Consider the following 13,180-nt stretch of genomic DNA (forward strand, 5'->3'; position numbering starts at 1 on the left):
AAAACAGAATTTGAATAACTGAACTTCAGGACTCTGCACTTAATTCTTTTAATGTGTTTGTGTGGGTGCAGGAAATGCCAAATCCCAGAGCAATTCTGTGTCTGTAGCATGAAGTGCAACATCTTTAAAACCAAGTGCTCAGTGTGGGCTTTTCACATGGATGCAAACGGTCTCAAAGTCTTTCCTATGCCCCAAAAGCAGAAGGAGCCTGCCAGAAGCAGCCTTCACTGCCTGTCTGGGATTTCAGTTTGCTGCTGGAGCCTTCCCTCCCCTTTTTGTGCCAAAGGGGATCTGACCCCGGAGCCACACAGGGCGTCTGTTGCCTTGGTAAGTGCCAATGAAATTTGCCAAGTCTGTCAGGAAAGCAGAACCATCCTGGGGTTTGTTTGGCCAAAGGTGGAACATGAAGATGTCCGTACCAGTGGTGGGTGTGGGTGCTGGCAGTTTTGGGTTGTGTGGTGCCTCTGGTCCCTCAGCAGTCAGGGCACGGCTGAAGCAAGGAGGGAAGCTGCAGGTGAGGGCTGCACTAAGAGCTGCACTAAGCTCTCTCTTTTGTGGGTTCTTGCTTGGTTGTTGGTTTTTTGTTTTGTTTTTTTTTTTTTTTTTTTTTTCTGGCTTTTTAATGTATTTCTAAGTGGTGCAGTGAGGAGCAAGTTGCTGGGTTGCATGACTTCTGGCTGACATATCACCAAAATGGGCATATGTGTGTGCACGTGCTTCCTGGCAAATCCAGGTGTGACATGGAAATCCTAAGTGAGGATGTCCAGCCTCGGCTACACGTGACACAGGCTTCTGAAAATGGAAATGGCCTTGGCAGAGTAGCAGCTGTGAAGCGAAGCAGAATTAAAATGCATGTGAGCAGAAGAATCAAGTTAAATGGTACTTCTGGGTGCTGTGTGCTCCTCTGGCCTCTGCCTGCTGTGAACACTTTGTGTTGCAGCTCAGTGTGGTCCAATTCAGTGTTTGTTTGGTTTGATTTTTGTGTGTAACAAAAACACTGGTCACTTACTCTAAAAACTTCCCTCCTTTACTGGACCCATCCTGGAGTGGGACCAGACTCCCCCTCACCCTGGAGGAATTCCCTGCTCCTCTGGAGAGGGGGTGCAGCCAAAGCTTAGGAGCAAAGGCAAACCACCAAACCAGGGGCATTCTATCCAAATAAGGGGCTCTGTCTTCCTGCTTTTCCTGTAGTTCTCCTTCCTGGTTTCACCTGGCCTGGAAGGATGGGCATGGCCTGTATTTATCCTATGAAAATGGTGTTACTAAATCTGTCCAGAGGTTCTGATTACAGATGCTCATTTTCTGCCAGAAAACATTTTCATTTCATTCTTTTCACCCAGGATGGCTCTCTGTGGTCTCAGACAGTGTTCCCTGGGAGGAAGGGCAGCCTTTGCCTCGCCTGCACAGCTCAGGTGGATGTGACAGAACTGGTGTGGCCTGACAAGGCATGAGCAGCTGTCTGTGCACTGGAGTGCCTTGAAACCTTTCTCTGTGAGGTTTTGGACACGTTTCTCTCCGGGATTTCTTGTGACACAGCACCAGTTATCCCTTCCTTTGTATAAAGTCCCGTGGTAAAGGATTGAATGACTGACAAGTGGGGCCTGGGATAAAAATGGTTCTGTTAAAATTAGGCTAAGAATGCAATAGAAAAATGAGCTTCCTTTTAATGAAATAGTTAGGAATAAAAATACTTTTATATTTGAATTGGTGTCCCCTCTCATGGATAAAACCCCATAGTGAGCAATCACAGCAGAAGTGTGAAAGCCGGGATCTTTTGACTTCCACAGTGGGCTTAATGCTCTTTTCCTCCTCTCTTTCAGGACAGGAGAAATCATTGAGCTCCTCCCATCTTTGCCAGAAGCTTCGGTGTTTAAGCAGCCAGAGCCAAGAGGCTTCAGCACCAGGGGTGTGCGCTGGAGGGCTCCTGGTCCTGCCCATGCTGTGGGGTAAGTCAGAGGGACGCAGGGTTCCCCTTTTCCTCTCTGCTGGGATTAAGTGCCTCGGGAATGCCATTTCTGACAGCCCAGCCCTACCCCTGTGTGCTGGGAAAGGGCAGCAGGGAAGAGGCAAATGCCAGAGTTCCTTGGGGCTGACGGAGTTGTGGTGTTTGGCTGTGCCCAGGGGGGCAGGCTGGGCATTGTTCGGGCACCCAAGGACTGGTCTGGGGCTGGGAGCCCGGGGAGCCGAGCTCTCGGTGCATTCCCAGCTCTGCCAGCTGCTGCAGGGCTGGGTGCCAGCCTCTGCTGGGGCTGGGGCAGGAACTGCAGGGGAGGGCTGGCAGGATTTGGGAGCAGAGGGAGGAAAATGAGGAACGGTGCTGGGCAGTGCTCAGCCTGTGCTGGTGTCAGCGCAGCCGTGCAGGGCGCCGGGATCTGGGTTCAGCTCCGGCTCTCCTGGGGTTCAGGGTGCAAGGTCGGAGGGACTGGGTTTATCTGTGGCTTTCCAGGCCAGCAGGAACAAGGGGAATGTGGTGCCAGAGCTGTGTCCCATCGGGCTGCGCTTCCCTCTGAGCACAGAGAGTCTGGGCTGAGGGGAGATTGCTGCGAGTGCCCCGTGAGCAATCCAGGGAACTCGGAATTGCATCCGCTGCTGGGAACACTGCCTGAGCTCTGCTCAGGCTGTGTCTGCGAGGAGTGGGATTTGGGCTGCAGAGGTGCTGCTGGGCACAGAAAATGGAATAAATCCTCTCCAGAGACGTGCAGTGAAGGATAGTGCAGCAGGGAAGGGGAGTATTTACAAACTATATCAGTATTTCTCCCAAAACTGGGAGAAATGGGGTGGAGCAGAGATGGGGTGGTCTGGTTTTGTCTGGGCCGGTTATTCCTTGTGCAATGTTTTAAATCTGTTGTAGGATTTAATCTCCAGTATCTTTCTAACAAAAGCTGACAGAAATTTAGGTTCAGGGTTAGAAGTTGGGTCCATTCACTCCAAAACCTTGCCCAGGCTGGAGGACTGGGGTGATGGCTGCTCTCAGCAAAGGTTACCTGTGAATACTGTGTCAGATTTCCCTCAATGCTGGGCAGGAAAGGTGAGGTTTGGATCAGGAATTCTGCAAACAAGGCCTGTGTGATGTTGTTTTATTGTGTTTTTCAGGGAGCCAGGGCTGGGACAAGGACTCATGAAGGTGCTGCTCTGGCACTGGAGCTGTTGCCCTGTGGAGCCATTTTAAAGGTGTGATTATGGAACATTTTGGAGGCCGTTTCTGGAATTCCATTTGTAGCTGGATCTCGCTCCAAGTGCAGCAGTCCAGGTGAGGGTTCTGACCTCTCCAGACTTGTGCTCACCTTGGTACAGCCCGGGGCTGGAGCAGGTTTTCCAGGGAAGTGGAGATGGCTGAGGATGGGTGCTCTGGAAAGCAGGGACCTGCTGGGATTTGCATTTGCAAAGCTGCCGTGAAGTTTGTAAAACCAGCAGGAAATTCTAATTCCTGTGGTTTTTGGGGAGGAGGTGCAGGTCACCCTGAGAGCTAGATCAGAACTCGTTTGTGGTAAGGAGTCTGAGGTGTGTAAGTCCCACAGCTGGTATGAGCTGTGTGCTAAATGCAGTCCCAGCCCCAGAGGGAGGCTGATGGGCTCTGCTCATTGCTGTCCCCAGCTGTCCCCAGCCCGCTGCTCCCCCGTGGATCTGCTCTGGATTTGGGCTGTCGGTGCTGGAGCGCCCTGCTCCCTGCAGGGCCCTGCCCCTAACCCACGCAGAGAGAGAGAGCCCTGCTGGCCAGAGTGATCTTTTTTATTCCTTTATCCCTGTGCTGTTAGCAAGGAAGGGATGGGACTGCTCTTGGCCGGGAGCACTCAGTGCTCAGGTAAACACCCGCCTCGGAGCGTGAGGGTTTGCAGAGCGAGCAGCTGCTGCGGCTCAGGAGCAGCCACAAGTTCTGTGTTCCAAGGCAGGCCAGAACTTTCTAACCCCGGGGTTTATTTGGCTTTTGGAACCCAGCACCTCTGCTCAGTTCTGCCGCACTGAGGGTACTTTTGTTCAATGCCTTCTGTTGGAACTTGTCAGCTCTCAGTGTAGCGCACACAGCCCCAGCCCTGCCCTGCAAACCCTTCCCCATCGTGCCCACACAGTTTCTCTCTCACTCACTCGGGGCAGGCTCTTACTGACAGCCACAGAAACAGAAGTTATTTTATTTTATTTTATTCTTTTCCTGCGTAATGCCCGTGTCTTGTATTGGTACATCAATCCCAGCTTCTCCCGAGGCTGCAGATCAAATCTTTCAGTGTCTGTGGGAGTTTCTGGTTTTCCCATTCCCAGGTCTCCCCTCTCTCTCTGTATGAAAAAAAAAATTATTAATAGATTTGTTAAGCATTTGTTGCATATATTAACATAAAGAAGGTGTTCTCATTATTATTATTATTATTATATAAAAATGTATAATTTTGTTATAAGATCTTTTAATTATGGCGTTAAATTTTATTTATTGTTGTGTTTTATTATTCTTATTTTTGATATTTCTTAAAGTTGTACACTTTTATAAGTAGATTTTGTGTGATTAGATAAATTCATACATTTTATTAAATTTTTATATTTATGTTTGTATGATAATACAAACATATTTTGTGTTTATATATGTATGTAATATATGTTTATATATGTAATACAATATTTTTATATCTATGTTTGTATGTTAATAAAAGAAAATTTATTGTTGGTTTGTTGTAAAACTGCGTATTTAATATTTTTATATTTGTTAAAAGTTATTTAATGTAAGGGATGTTTAATTAGATTGTTTATTTAGATAATATTTTAATTGATTTAATTGCTTTAGTGTTGTTGAAATAATAGGTGGTATAAAAAGTGATGCTACCATTTTATTTTAAGTTTCCAGGCTTAAAATTACTTTTATATTTTGATTACTATTGATGGATAAATGACTTTTTTGTTTTAAATTGGTAACTATTTTTATAATAAGAGTTAATAATGTAAGGGCTTTTTAATTATATGGATTATTTGTAATGTTTTTTATTGGTATATTAAATAAGTAAAGAATGGATTTTTTTGAGTAGTGCTAGATAAATACAAAGTATTTAAACTTGAAACTTTAGTTGAAGTTATTTAAATGTTTGGTTTAGGTTGGTTAATTGGTAAAGTGATATAATTAAAAGTAAATAAAGTAAATAGAGTAGAGGTATAATATTTGATAGAATTTTATAATTTGTAAGTTATTAAATAAGATTTTTATAATATTGATTTTTATATTTATAAAGGAACTTCAAGTTTCTATATTTTGGTGGGTGTAGTACAAGATGTTAGGTGTAAGTTGCAATTCTTGTGTAATCTGCGTTTGTATTTCCATAGTGTAATTTGTCTTTGCATTTACATTGGTGTTTTATTTGTGGAGTGGTGAGTGTGTTTTTTGTGTGATCTGATTTTATGTTTCTCATTGAAATTTACTTGGGTTTTTGTACTTGTTGAGATATAAGTAAACTTTATGTTTTGATATGAGAAATAATAAGTTGTTATAATTTTTCAGTTATAAGTATGAAGAAATGCAAGAGTAAAATAATGCATGTAGTAAAGAAGAAAATGATAATAATTAGGAATTACTTAGATAATATCTATAATTAGTAACATAGGTGAAATTATATAATTAGTAATTAAAAGATTGTACATTCTTTTAGAGTTTATAACAGATGATAAATGATAATTACTGGTAAGTTAAATAATTATGTGTGGATAATGATTTTTAAGTTTATTTTAAAAATAAGTTTATTTGTTATATTGTTAAAGTTAAATTGTTAAGTTAAAATTATTTGAATTTATTTTTGACATAGAAAATATTTGGGTTTGTTGTTAATTATTTTATTTAGGTAGAGTTAGGGTTAGGTATAGTTTACATTTTAATTGGTGAATGTTACTTAATATATTTTTATATAATGTTTTTAAAAATAGTAGTTAAGAGTAAAAATGTTAGGATTAAAGATTAATTACATTATTTAATAATTGGATTTTTTTAGAAGTTTTTTAGAATAGAGATGCTTTGAATATAGTAAACTTTTTTTTAAAGATTTGAAAGTGGTTATGGACAGGATTGTGAGTTTGGATTTGGATATTGAGAGTGTGAAGGTGGAGGAAATGCATGAGAGAGTCATTACTTAGTGTGAAACTTAGAAAAAGAAATTAATGTTGTAGTAGGATTTTGTATTCAAGTGATTTTGTAATAATAACTGAGGAAAGTGATAAGATTAACAGCTTGGAGGAGGTTTTTAATTAAATACCTTTTTAATCTTGAAAAATATTTAAAATTATGAGATAACATAAAGTTAAATTATAGTTAGTGTAGAGATTAGTTAGAGAGTTAACTTGGTTTAAGAGCTGTATAAGTTGAGAATAAAAAAGTAGGAATTAGAAATTTTATGTGGTTTTTAGATAATTATATAAAGAGATAATAAAATATATGAAAGTTGGTTGTAAATATTATAATATTTAATAAAGGTTGTTTATTATAAAAATTAATATATTTATATTATATAATTAGTATATTAGTAGTAAGTGTTTGAAGAAGTTAGAATAACTTTTAAAAATATTTCTATATTAAGGAAATAGAGTAAAATTTTTCAATTGTATGATATGAATAGTAATTGCTATTTTTTGGTGTTACTTATAAAAGATAAAAATAGTAGAAATTGTAATGAAGAACAGAATTTTTGATGAAATTGATGATATGCTACACTATTTTTTTTACTTCTGAATAGGTCTTTGTTAGTGTTTTCTTTTAGTTGTTTTAATTGGAGTTGTTTTATTTTTTTAAGAACATTAACCATATACTGTATAGTTTAGAGAAATTATTTTTAATAAAATTTAGGATAAGTTATATTAAATAACATATAAATTTAGACTGAATGAATTTTGATAGTAAGGAATAATAAACTTAATTTTAATAGATAAAAAGAAACTTAATGTATTTATTTAAATGTATTGACATTTAATTTTGTTTGATTTTATTAACACTTAACATATTGAATGTTATTATTTATAAATATTGAAGGTTTTTTAAGTCTTTTGGTTTTGAAGAATTTTTAGCTTGTTGAGTAATAATTATTGCTTATATCTTTACAGGGTGGTTTTACTTCTTGGGAGATATTTTTCTTAGGAAAAGATTTTTATTTATTTTACATTTCAAATGGTACTAATTTGTTTAGTGGGGTTTTTTTAATGCAGGATATTGATTAGATTGTTTTATATTTTTTGTGGACTTTGACAAATATTTATATGGTTAGGCTTTTCTATATTTGAAGTATGTTTTGATGGTTTTTGTTGTTTTTTTAAGAGTTTTTGGTTTAGAATTTGAAGAGTGTTTGGAGGAAATAAAGGTGAGGGTTTTTTGGATACAGGTGAGTTGTATTTTTAATGTTAGTAAGGACTACTTTTGGTACATTATTTTGATTTTTTGTTTGGTTATGGGGAGGGTCTCCTGTTAGATGTGCAAGCATGAGACTGGCACTAGGGCTTTTTGTCTAATGGTTGATGGGTCTGTTTTATGGGGAGGAGGTGTTATTTTAAGTTTTATAAAATACACTGAGAATTAGTTAAAATCATGGAAGAAACATTATGGTAATTAAAGGGTGCTATGTTTAAAGAGCTATAAATCTTTTTTAATAACTGCTTGACATAAGGTGAGCTTGATCTACTTTTTCTGCCCCAGCAAGCATCAGGCACGTCTGCATCAATGGCACGACCTCTGCCCACTGCTCCTGTTTCACCCGACCAAAATCAAGAGCAAAAGTTGGTTGGGCTTTAAGAACTTGAAATAACTTTGAAGCAAAATAAATCACATTTTTCCCCTGTGTTTTTTTCCTTTCAGATGCTGCACTCACCTCTGCACACACACACTGAGCTCTCACTGCAGGAGCCTGTCAGGCCTCGGTGGCTGTGAGTTCATGTTCTTCTCACTGGGGAATTGAAATAATTGCTGGTTAATTGCAGAAATGTTTTCTGGAGCCTTTCCCCTTTTGTGCCCCTGTGCTGTGTGGGACAAGGGCAGAGGAGCCTCGGGCAGGAAAGGGGCAGGAGAAGGCAAAGGGACCTCCTGGTGTCCCCAGGGCTCTGTGGGGAACAGAACGGACACTGTGCAGGCACGGGGAGGTGAGGAGTGACAGTCTGGGGCCAAATCCCAGCTCACCCGCAGGGAAATAAGTGAGGGACATTTTGGAGGGGAAAGCTGAGGTCATGAGTTCACCCAGCCTGGCCAAGTTGAGTTCGCACAAAGTGGCACCAGAGGTGAAGGTCAATCCAGAGCCCACCCTGCTCAACCTCTAAGTCCCAGAATAAATTCTACAAGCTGCCCGTTGAGGGACTAAAAATACATGAAAGAGAACCAAGAGCATTCCGAGAGCAAACCAGAAGGTTCCTGGGAATCCCATTACATTGTTGTCGTAGCCTTTTTGACAGAGCTCTAAGTTTTTTATTTTAATGGTGTGTTTTTCTGCTGGCATCATTCACTCTTTGGGCTGTGGGGACTTTTTGGGTTTGAACTCCCTCCCGGTGGCCCTGACACTGCTCAGGAGCTGGAGGAAAAGCAGAGTCAGCGCTCCTGGCAGGGGCAGGGAGTTTTCCCCCAGAGCAGATGCAGCAGCTGCCTTCTAGCTCAGCCAGGAGGGATCTGCTTTGGCTCCTACAGGGACAGAACGTGTTCAGCTGCTCCAGGTGACATTCCAGCGGCCTCATCTCCCATCTGTGCTCCCACCCCTCCTGATCTCAGCTCCCACCCAGCCAGCTGTGCCGAGGGGAATTTGTCCCACCAGCAGCAGGGGAAGGACACGAGCTCCCACCTTGGCACTTGGATTGTCCCTCTGGGGGATGCCGGCTCTGGGATTTAGATCATTCCATACATTTGGCTGCTGAAACTTCCCCACCCAGGGGATTTAGCACAAAGATTGTTCTCTGCGTGGTGCCGGGATTTGGGGTTCAGTATCATCTTTGCTAGTTCAGATGAATTATACCCACAGCCCCAGGTTCCCTGCTGAATTCCTGCTGGAATAACCTGACAGTACCTCGTGGAGAGTGGAAATTCCCATGCAGAGCTGCCACTTTAGCACCAGCTCTGTCAGGAACCAGCAGAAGTTCCAGGGAAGCTCAGTGGGATCAGGACAAGGACAGGTCTCTATTCTACAGAACTTGCTATTTAAAACCCTCATCCCCCAGCCCCAGGGATGTGTCTGGGGTCACTTGACAGAGTTCCCTGGAATTCAGTTGATTTCACCCCCCGGAGCTCAGGCTCCAGCTGATGTTTTAAAGCAGGACAGGGTGGTGGCTGGATGCGCTCCCGGCCTGTGCTGAGGCAGAACATCTCTCCTGCAGAAGCTCAGCTCCTTTCAGAGCCTCAGCAGCGGCCTCTGCATGTCCTTTTCCCTCAGGAAAGGGATGCACATCCCTGCCTGCAGCACACCTCCAGTGGGACCCACCTGTGAGAGTTTTCCATCACCTCTGCACCTCCAGCCGGCTCCCTGGAAATCTCCAAACATCATTGCACTCGAACCTCTGATTTTAAGGCATTTCCGAGGCTATTGCTTGGGATTTAGTACCTGTGAGGGAAGATTGCCTTGGCTCAAACGCTGCTGGTGGATGATGGCCTCAGGCTGGAAAAGAGGGAGGAGATTTGGGGTGGCTGGGACATACCTGGCAGCTGTGCGGGAGCTCGGGGAGGTCAGAAACGGGGATTGCTGTCAGAGCCCCTCTGCAAACGGCCGTGCCTCCATTCCCAGGTGATGCCAGCCGTTCCCTGGGGTCCCTTTGGGCTGTCGGTGGCACCTGTCCGGGCTGAAGCATCCCTGCGTGCCTGTGGGGAGCAGCCCCGGGCCGAGGAGCCACGGGCAGCCCTTCAGCCGTGTCCGTGCCAGCGCTGTGCGGTGCCCCGGTGCCCGTGCCGGGCCGTGCGTTGGGCACGCTGCGAGCCACGGGCAGGGCACGGCAGCTCCTGCCCTGCCGAGCCAAGGACCGGAGGTGCTCTCTGCCCTTCGGGGGCTCCGGGCTCCTCCAGCCCCGCACCGGGCGCAGCCGGAGCGGGAGCGGCGGCCCCGGCGGAGCGGCTCCTCCCGCCCGCGGCGATACCGGTCCCGATCCCAGCCCCGATCCCGCCTCGATCCTCCGGCCCCGGCACCCCCACCCTGCCCGCCGAGGAAGGAGCGGCTCTGCCCGGCTCCCACAGCAGACACCGGCGGGACCGGGACCCAAATCCCCGGGCCCAGATCCCAGTCCCGGTCCCACCTGAGCGCGTCGGGCGCCGCGCAGCGCCGGGAGCAGCCCCGATCCGATCTCCGCACGGCGCTCCGAGCGCCGGTCCCGCCGCAGCCCGGGCCGAGCATCCCCCGCAGAACGTGAGGCGGGCGCGGATCCGCCGCCATTTACGGGCGGGGGGCGGGGGGGGGCCGGGGCCAGCACAGGTGCGCGCACAGGTGCGCGGGGCCCCAGCGCGCCTGCGCGGGGCGGGGCCGGGGGGATTTAAGCCGCGGGGAGGGCCGAGCAGAGCCATTTGCTGCTCGGCGCTCGGAGCGGGAGGTTGCGGCCGGCCGGGCCCCTTTATCTCTTTTTCCGTTACTTTTCTTCTGCGTTTCTTTTCTTTTGTATTTCTTTTTCTCTATACCCCTTCTATCTACCCTCCTTTCCTCCCCTCCCCCACCCCCTACACCCTCCCCCCCCCAAAACCCCCCCCCTCCCTCTCCCCCCTAGCCCTCCCCTCCCTCCCCCCCGGGTGGTCCCCCCTCCACCCATTTCCCTAACCTTCTTCTCTATTCCTCTACTCACCCCTACCCTGTTCCTCCATCCTGTCCCTTTTCCTTCCCTCCCCAGCCGGGCTCCCCCGTGCCCCCTCTCCCTGCTCCCCTTTCCCCCCCCCCCCCACCTCGGGTTCCTTCTGCCGCCTTTCCATGACACCTTCCCCCCTCCACACCTTCTGCCTCCTTCCCCAAACCCGCCTTCAATCCTTCTTTTCCTTTCTCCACCCTGCCTTCCCCCCAGCCCCCTCCCCGACTGCCCTGCACACCCCGACCTCTCCCCACCTGTCCCCTGTCCTTGTCCCCTTCCCCTCGACTGCCGCTCTGCTCCCCTGTTCTCGTTCCCCATTCCCCGCTCTCCTTCTTTCCTCGCAGCCGCGGGGCTCGGGGTGCCGGAGAATAAAGCCCAGAGGGTCGGAGCCCGGCGCCCCCCGCCCTCGCTGGGGTCCCCACACGGGGCAGGAGCCGCTCTGCGGGTCCCCCCATTCCAGTGCAACACACGGGCCGACACTGCCGGGGTGCGGCTGTCCCGACATCACACTGGGGGGTCGGGCTGGGGGGCAGGGAGGGTCCTGGGGGGTTGGGGGGGTGGGGGTTTGGAAGGGCCCCCTCACTAGGGGGGGGGCTCTGGGGTGGGGGGGGGGGTGGGGGTTAGGAAGGGCCCCCTCCGGAGGAGGGGGTCCCGGGGGAGGTCGGGGGGCCCCCTCCGGAGGGGGGGGGGCGGGGGGGGGGGGGGGGGTCCGGGGGAGGGGGGCGGGGCGGAGGGGGGCCTTCCCCCCTCCAGCCCCGCCCCCTCCCTGGGACCCCCTCCTCCGGACGGGGTCGGCCCCGGCCCCCTCCCGGGCACCCCCTCCTCCGCACCGGGGCCCGGGGGGGGCGGAGGGAGAGGGGTGGGGCCAGGACGGGAGGGCTGCCCATCGTTTTTTTTTTTTGTCTGTTCACGCCGCAGAGTGACGCGCCCCCCTCTGCTTTCCCCCCACCCACCCACACACCCCCCCCCCCCCCCGGGCCCCGGTCCGGAGGAGGGGGTCCCCGGGAGGGGGGCGGGGCTGGAGGGGGGAAGAACCCCTCCGCCCCGCCCCCCTCCCCCGGACCCCCCCCTCCGGAGGGGCCCCCCGACCCCCCCCGGGACCCCCTCCTCCGGAGGGGGCCCTTCCTAACCCCCCCAGGACCCTCCCTGCCCCCCAGCCCGACCCCCCAGTGTGATGTCGGGACAGCCGGAGCCCCGGCAGTGTCGGCCCGTGTGTTGCACTGGAATGGGGGGACCCGCAGAGCGGCTCCTGCCCCGTGTGGGGACCCCAGCGAGGGCGGGGGGCGCCGGGCTCCGGCCCTCTGGGCTTTATTCTCCGGCACCCCGAGCCCCGCGTCTGCGAGGAAAGGAGGAAAAGGGGACGGGAAGAGAGGAGGGAGAGCGGGGCATGCGAAAGGTTGAGGAGGGAAGTCGGGCTGCGGAGGAAAGCGGGCGGGGAAGGGAAAGGCCGGCAGGGGAGGAAGAGGAACGGTGGACAGAGGAGGGAAAGAGGGGGAATAGAACGGAGGAGCGGGGCAGGGACAGTGGGGGGGGGGGGGGGGGTCACGTTTGGGGGAAGAGGAGGAGTGGGTTTAGGGGAGAAAAACCAGAAATATGGACAGAAGGAAGGAAGGAAGGAAGGAAGGAACGGTAGAGGGTGGGACGGGAGGGGAGGCCGGAATGGGACGAGAAGGAAAGTTAGGAAGAGAAATAAGGGGAATATGAGCAGAAGGAAGGAAGGGTAGAAGGGGGCACGGGAGGGGAAGCCGAGAGGGGAGCGAAAGCATTCGGCTTTGGGGAGGAGAGGAAAACGGGGGAAAGGCATAGAAAGAAGGGGATTGGGAGCAGGAGAAGGAAGGGTAGAGGGAGGGGAAGGAGAGAAGAGCGAAGCTGCGGAACCCGCACAGAACCCACCCGTCCGCAGCGCGCTCAGCGTGATCAAATGGCTGCCGCGGCGATTCCCGGCAGTTAAATAACCTCGGCCCCGCCCCGCGCAGGCGCTCTGCGGTCCCGCGCACCTGAGCCAGGGCCCCGCCCCGCCCCGGCCCCGCCCGAGCGGTGACCGGGGCCGCTGGTTCGGCTCCCGGCGGTGCCGGCCGGGGGTCCCGAGCGGTGACCGGGGCCGCTGGTTCGGCTCCCGGAGGTGCCGGTTCGGCTCCCGGCGGTGCCGCCTCTGCCCCGGCGGGCGGGGTCTGGGTCTCTCTCGGGCCGGAGCGCCGGGGCGCTGCCGGGGCCGGGATCGGGACCGGGACCACCGCGGGCGGCGGGGCCGAGGCGGCGGCGGCGGCGATTTCCCGCTGCTGACTGAGACCGGCCGGGGCCTGGGGACCCCCGTGCCGGCCCCAGCACCCCCAAACCCCGCCGCTCCCCGCCGTGCCAGGAATTTCCTTTTTTCCAGCCTAGGCCGAGACATTTTTCTGAGATAACTCAAAACTCAGGGGTACGGGATCTGAGGGGA

At 49.9% G+C, this 13,180-nt stretch overlaps 1 non-coding gene across 1 annotated transcript; it reads right to left on the reverse strand.

Moving 5' to 3' along the window:
* Positions 1-4,121: 4,121 nt before the first annotated feature.
* On the reverse strand, positions 4,122-10,606 carry LOC115493434 (uncharacterized). The gene is made up of 4 exons (XR_012053629.1): positions 10,207-10,606; positions 9,405-9,578; positions 7,818-7,892; positions 4,122-4,269 (listed from the first exon to the last, which is right to left on the reverse strand). It is a non-coding gene; the product is annotated as an uncharacterized protein (transcript).
* Between the last annotated feature and the right edge of the window lie 2,574 nt (positions 10,607-13,180).

The sequence above is a fragment of the Taeniopygia guttata genome, chromosome 1A, assembly GCF_048771995.1.
Source record: "Taeniopygia guttata chromosome 1A, bTaeGut7.mat, whole genome shotgun sequence".
Classification (NCBI taxonomy): domain Eukaryota; kingdom Metazoa; phylum Chordata; class Aves; order Passeriformes; family Estrildidae; genus Taeniopygia; species Taeniopygia guttata.